This window comes from Artemia sp. Qi Xiang Cuo, chromosome 2, assembly GCF_049724085.1.
Source record: "Artemia sp. Qi Xiang Cuo chromosome 2, ASM4972408v1, whole genome shotgun sequence".
NCBI classification, from domain to species: domain Eukaryota; kingdom Metazoa; phylum Arthropoda; class Branchiopoda; order Anostraca; family Artemiidae; genus Artemia; species Artemia sp. Qi Xiang Cuo.
In genome coordinates this window covers 46714647-46722128 of record NC_142795.1, presented here as the reverse complement: position 1 = coordinate 46722128, position 7482 = coordinate 46714647, and the positions used below count along the sequence as shown (strand labels likewise).

At 34.5% G+C, this 7482-nt stretch overlaps 1 protein-coding gene across 1 annotated transcript in view; it reads left to right on the top strand.

Moving 5' to 3' along the window:
• The window catches only part of LOC148955285 (uncharacterized), a 287431-nt gene that overhangs the window by 108736 nt on the left and 171213 nt on the right, over positions 1 to 7482 (top strand). The gene's annotated exons all lie outside the window — the stretch shown is intronic.

The following is a 7482-nucleotide window of genomic DNA, read 5'->3' as shown; positions in this document are numbered from 1 at the left end:
ATATCCAGTTTAAGAGTGTGATACTAAGTAACTCTTCATCAAACTTTTATACTGAGTTCTGAATATATTTACGCGTATTAATCTGAAGTTCATTAACAGTAAACCTGCTATCTCACAGTCCAAAACAAGGTTAAAGACGTGTGGACGAGAATTCCCCACTTGTAATTCCAACTTTCGTGAAACCTATTATCTCAGACTTCAAGAATAAACCGGTTAGACACGTTTGGACTGAGAATCCCCACTTGTTAAGGCCACGAAACTTGTTATCTCGAAGTTCAAAATAAACCTGTTAGACACATTTGTGATGACCTTCACTGAGTTAGCTCAAGCCGTTAGCTAATATTTGGCCCACGTGAGAGTGTATTGCCCCCATGTCCTTGTAGAAAACACCTTTTTTATGGCTGCTTTGTGACTTGGAGGATGGTATCTACTATAGTTACACGAGAAATTAAATCATTATAACAAAGAAACGACCAGCAAACATACTTAAGGTAAAAAATATTAATTTAGACATGAAGTCGACGTATGTACCAGAGAGAAAATTGTGTGAGACAAGTGCTAAGTGATGCAAGGTATTAAAAAGTGAGGAATGTCAAAAGTTTAGAAACAATAATAAATATAAGAAGAAATAGAAGTTGCATATTGTGCAAAATAATCCTAGCTTACGACAGAGCTATATAGAACGAAATTTAAGAGTGGAATCTAAAGCTTGAATATAAATCTGACTTTCTAATACATTTGAAGTCTTATTTAGCAATTACAATACAGAAAAAATAAGTTGTTCCAAAATTTACTTTTTGGTTTTTAAGAAAACTAAGTAGTACAAATATATATCTTCTTTCTATGACAGACAGGACATATTTTGAAAATAAAAAACTTCATGTATCCAGTTTTATGCTGTCTTTCATTGCCATATTTTGGATTTTACTTTATCGTTCAACTAATATTTTTCAACCAGGCATGCACAAACGAGGGGGGGGGCACAGGCTCAAGTAAATTGTTAAGATCTGCACAATAATTTCTACAGTTTTCTATGATTTTCACACATCAGAACTATTCTTGATTTGTTTTGACAGTTTTGATAAGAAATTGTCCCCCCCCTTAAAACCAATTTATGTGCCCACCTGGTTTTTGATCTACGAAACTTAATCATAAAAAGGATCGGGTGCCTAAAATCACAGGTAGCCTTCTCTCTCTCTATATCCTTTTTTTTAGAAAGATATGTATGTTTTACAAATAAGTTTGCATAACAAATATATGTTAGTATATTAGATAATCATCTTAATCTTATTCTTGTATGTGCAAAAGCAGTTACTAAAAGTTTGTAAAATAGTTCAAGTGTTCGTACATGAAATAACTTGTAGCAGACCATAAGAGTCTCGGGGTTGTTGCCCCGAAAAAGACAGCCCTGGCCAAAGTGTACTTTCTACCCCCAGAGGAATCACTACAGAGGAATCGCTTTTGGTGGTTATCTGGAAATCAACAGTATAAATTCTTGGTTACCTTAAAAAAAAGTTTCAAATGTAATGGGGCCCTATTGTTTGACTCAAAACAATAGCAAAATTCAAAAGAAATCTAAAAACTATAAAGTATTATTTTCTTTTTTTAAATTACAAGAGGAATAAACTTGTGAAACCACCAAACAAAAATAATGAGAATAACAAGAAAATTAAAGGTACATTACGAAAAAAACGTATAAATGACATCCCACGAAAGAGGGAGTGTAGTTTAGCCTACGAGTTACCCCTGCAGTCACCCGCCAAAGTAATTTCTCGTAGAAATATCACGAATCAAAGCAGATCTTTTGGTGGTAAAGTATTGTAAACAAGGAATGACCCGTAAGAATAGTAATTGAAACTGTCAAAAATGAATTTTAATATCCAAAGGTAGGTAAAAAGTATCTGCAGTTATTCAAGTAATAAAAGTTCTGTAAGTTTTAAACGTATTGATATTTTTTTTTTCTCCAGAGGGATTATATCGAACCAGTAGACCTAGAACAAAATTGGGATTGAGAGTTCTAGACCTATATTTAGATTAAATAAAAAAAACAAGTTTTTTTAACTGAAAGTAAGGAACGACGTTAAAACTTAAAACGAACAGAAATTATTCCGTATATGAAGGGGGCTGTCCCCTCCTCAACGCCTCGCTCTTTACGCTAAAGTTTTTTTATTGTTTAAAAAAATAGAGTTGTGAGAAAGTCAAACTTTAGCGTAAAGAGCGAGGCGTTGAGGAGGGACAGCCCCTTCATATACGGAATAATTTCTGTTCGTTTTAAGTTTTAACGTCGTTCCTTACTTTCAGTTAAAAAAACTTGTTTTTTTATTTAATTTTTGAACGTTTTTGAATTAATGCAGGTTTTGATTTTGGCTCACCGTACATGAATAATTAAAACAAAATTTGCATATTATATTTGGTTAAATGGCTTTCTCGAAACTTGTTTAATTTTATTTACGAACGTCTTTATTAGTAATAAATATACGTAACTTAGAATTAACTTACGTAACGAACTTCTATATTCATAAATTTTTAACACGTATATTAGGGGGTTTGCCCCCTAGTCAATACCCTGCTCTTTAAACTATAGTTCGAATTTTTTTTCCAGTTCTTTAAAAATGACCTCTTAATCACAATCAGTTGATCAGTTGAAAAACTTGTTTTTTTTTATTTAATTCCTGATCTTTTTCTTTAATAATGCTGGGAAATCCGGCGCCCCCTTCATAGCAATGTCCCTTCCCCCATGAAAACTTCCTTCATGGAAAGATCCTTCCATATAGCCCCCGACCCTCTCCTTCCCCCACCTACCAGAAAAAATCTCCTCTGAAAAAGTCTGTATACTTCCCAATAACCAATACTATATGTTAACATTGAGTAAAGTTCATAACTTTCAGCCCTCCCCCTGGGGACTTTGGGGGATCAAGTCATCCTAAAAGACATTTTTATCATATTTTTGACCATGCTAAACAAAATGGCTATCTCAAAATTTTGATCGGGTTACTTTGGGAAAAAATGAGCGTGGAAGGGGGCCTAGATTCCGTCCATTTTTTTTGGTTACTTAAAAAGGGCACTAGAACTTTTAATTTACGTTCCAATGAGCCCTCACATGATATTCTAGGACCACTGGGTCGAAACGATCACCCCTGGGGAAAAAAAAACAAAAAACAAAAAAACAAATAAACACGCATCCGTGATCTTTCTTCTGGCAAAAAATAGAAAATTCCATATTTTTGTAGATAGGAGCTTGAAACAACTACATTAGGGCTATCTGATACGCTGAATATGATGGTGTGATTTTCATTAAGGTTCTATAACTTTTAGGGGGTCTTTCCCCCTTTTTTCGAAAATCAGCCAACTTTTCTCAGGCACGTAACTTTTGATGGGTAAGATTAAACTTAATGAAACTTATATATTTGAAATCAGAATTAAAATCTGATTCTTTTGATGTATCTATTGGTATCAAAATCCCGTTTTTTAGAGTTTCGGTTACCATTGAGCCGGGTCGCTCCTTACTTACAGTTCGTTACCACGAACTGTTTGATAACAAAAGAGATTGCGACAAATAAAACTGGCCCATTCTGCGAGTATGTAGCGGAACAATTTCAGCCTAAAGACGGCCAAAAAATTATCAAGTGAGAATACTGAGATAGTCACCCGATCTAGAATTACAGAAAAGATGCCCATTTAGATTTCCATATTCAAAGTTCATTATGTCGAATGGTAGCCTATCCGTTTCCAAAATTGACTCATTTAGACAATAATCATTCTTGTTTTAGTCCCAAATGTTCTAAAATTTTCTTCCCTTTCATATACTCTTCGCATTCCATATGATCTACCATCTACCCCCGGGGTACACTTTTTTCAGTTAGCTTTTTGATTCATATGTATTATGAAACCAATCATCCCAACTATCAAAACAATGCTAACTATTAGCTGTAAAAAAGAAAGAAAAAAAAGTAAAACCCACGAGAAGGAAAATAGAAGTGAGAGAGTAGATCGATGTGTATGCATTATTCCTTTTGGAAGACCAGTAGTACCACTAGAATATGGTAGATATGCTATATCTCTGTCGATGTCTATTTTAACATCTTCTGGATATGCTGAAACAGATGAAAAAAAAGATAAGACTCTATTTAAAGACTTGAGTAATAAAGACAGTGCTTTCATTTCTACTATATTTTAGAGTAGACTACTTTATTTTGAATTTTTATCCTTTAATATTTTTAGACCTACTTTATTACTTTATTTCTACTTTAATTTTGGATTTTCAACTTTTTTCCTTGCCGAGCCTATGGATTTTTGTTACGGAAATAAGAATTTTGGATACAACGGCGGGATTTTAGCAAAAACGAATGACAGACGTTTTTGTTTATGTCGGACTTGGATAGACCTACAAAATTTGAAACAAAATAACCAACTGGGAAGGACTGAAGGTTTGATTTTTGGAATCCGAGGGGCATCCATCAAGACACCAAGATGAGTGCTAAAATTCAAAAGCGTTCTTCGTGTCATTCGGTTTATTTTTGGACTTCCCTGCTCAAATGTTGTTGTGGAAAGACTTTTCAGCATTCTGAAAACAGCAAAAAATGAAGAGGAATGGGCTCAAAAAAGTAACTTTTGCTGCGCGGTTTCTGTCAAGTATGGGATGAAGCTAAGGCCCCCCTACGTTCACCGAGAGTTTAAAGAAAAAAAAGAAGTCCGTGAAATCCGATGCGACTGCGTCCGAATGCGTCGCTTTTTTAGGCATTGGGAAAGACTATGGGGTTGGAAACGACAACGCTGACTCGGGGTATTAATCTTAGTAGTATTTGGTATTTTCTCTTAAATCTTATTATTTGGTAATTCTCGTCAAATTTTCCTGAATATAAATTAAAGTGCGTTTACATTCGGCATTTTCTTGAAAACTGGGAGGCAGGTAGCAGTCTACAATAGTTAAAATCAAATAATTCAAAAGATATAAATGCAGGCGCTGTCCTTAAATCAAGCTTTATGTGATTAATTTTTGCTAATATACTCTGCTTCAAATTAGCAACTCAATATAAAAAAAAATTCAAAATAAAAATATTGGGTGAAAACGCGACCGGTTGGATATCATTCATGCCAATCCTTTGTACCAATTCAAATAAAAACGAGGGTGTTGCAAAAGTAAAAAATAATGATAAAGAAACAAATAAATAAAATATATTCATGTGGTCCAGAATTTGTGATCTGGACCCAGAATCTATAAATCAAAACCGAACTTAACTAGTCGATAAATACAAAGCATTAGTAGAAAGGCCTTATTGACCCCCATGGCTCACCCCTGCTGCCATCTACAATTTAGTCTAACTCTGACAGTACACCAAATAAGGGCATGGAATCCCCAGGGAGAATGATTGCATAATCGCACCGGAGTTAATGACCTAAATTTCCAAAGGTCAATTTATTTGATGTTGTTGTTGTTTTGGCCAAGTGCATGCTCGGGGCGAATGTCAAGGTGTCCTGGATTAGGAAACAATTTGATCACGTGTTTCCTTCTCAACCCATCAGAGGGCTCGCTTACATATTAGTGACGGAGGATTGTAGAGAATATAAGGAAAGGGTCTTTGCTATAGTTTTATTATTCTATGAATAGAATTCAAAGGAGTGAGAAGAACAGTTTTGACTTTACTCATTTTGATATATATTTGTGTTGATGGTGAGTGGAATGTTTACCATCTTAGAAGTTGATACTGGAGATGATGCTAATATTACAAGAGCACCAAAAAATGCAGTTAAAATCAAGAAAGGGTCGCGGCTTTGTCTGGAAAGGGATGTAGCATATGCAAGATATGCGACATCCTTGAGCAAATTTAAAATAGAGGATCAATTATGTTTTACCGCTAAAGTTGATATAGCACATGTGAATAGACTTCAATGTGCTTTAAGTGCATTAGTGAAACATATCGACGACAATAAACTCTATTGCTAATTGTACATGCTTAGTATTATTGTTGTTGTAATTATTCAATAAAATTGGTTCGAAATCGAAAATGTTCTTTCTTTTCTGGTTAGGTTAGGTTAGGGGCTAACGACTCAGGGTCAGTCTAGAGTCAGCAGTCAAAGTGAAAGGATTAAAAAATGAATAAATTTGAGAAAGAGAGAATTAGATCAAATCTAGTGTTTATGGAAAAACATTTGATTTTGGATGACGATTTTCTCGAGTTATCTCTTCAACGCACGATATTCTCTCGTCGGGGAACACTTGACAAAATAATGAGGAGTGATTTTTCACCATTGGATTATTGAATGAAACTTTTGAAATGTGATTAAAGTGCTTATAGTCAATTTATGGATATATTAATTGGAACAAAGCAGAATAATATCATGGATATACTTTTAAAAACCTTACCAATGGGTTCAGTGTATATGGCTCCCCCCCACCATTCGAAAGAAGTAACGTCACAGAGTTACTCCTCTCCCCATTTCCCCTCACTGAATTTATCAACTGCGAGGACGATCAGTTTAGTTTTAGCTGTGAGAGAGTTGACATCGGAAACAAAAAAAATGTTCTATACATGTCCATTGTGCATGTACACTCTTGTCAGTTGGACTCAATGTGAGAATTGTACAATTATTGATGACTATATTGACAATTGTCAATGATGAAATCATTGTAAATTACTTAGAGGATATACAATACGACTTAAAGGATATGATTCTTATCTTAAAGACATTTGTGACACTCGCGCTACGGGGCATTTGTGCTCCATCTGTCAGTCTGACATATGTGACCAGCGAGAGAATACTTACCCCGTTATGATTGCAAAAAATCCTAAACGTGATTTTAGTTTATTTCTACGAGATTGGTATCGTCGTGGATTTAAATTATTCTGGGATGAAGAATCTGGTCTACAACTCTGTTGGGGTAGCAGGACAATTTGGTTTCTACGTCATCGTTGTGACAACATTGCTTATTATGACTATAAACTAAGTGATTTTTATTTGGCAGTTACTGAATGTGATTCATCATTTGAAAACACTGTATGTGATATTGCTTCAAATAGACAGATCGAAATTCGTGAATTTCAAAATATGAATGTAAATAGTATCATTGACTATACAAAGAGATATGACAAGAGTGAAGTTACATTGTACTGTAGAAAATGTGACCCTGACTTTGCAGTCAATCAAGATCAATATACAGTGAATCCAAATGATTTACCAGCATTAGTGGTTCACGACAGTTGCCTATGCATCAAAGAAGAAGAAGAAGAAGAACTATAAAGTGAAGATTTAAAGACATTGTTGTATATATATATATATATATATACATTTTATTAATAGACAAATTCACAAACATTTTTTAGGCACTTTACTCTTAGGGCACTGAAATCAATACTGTATAGGTCTGAGATACTGTATAGGTTTTCCACTAGAAAGTCATTCAGACGGGGATTGTCAACATAAAAGTGGAGAAACTGCTTGTAAGTATAGCCACGACATCGGAACACAAAATATAGTAATGCA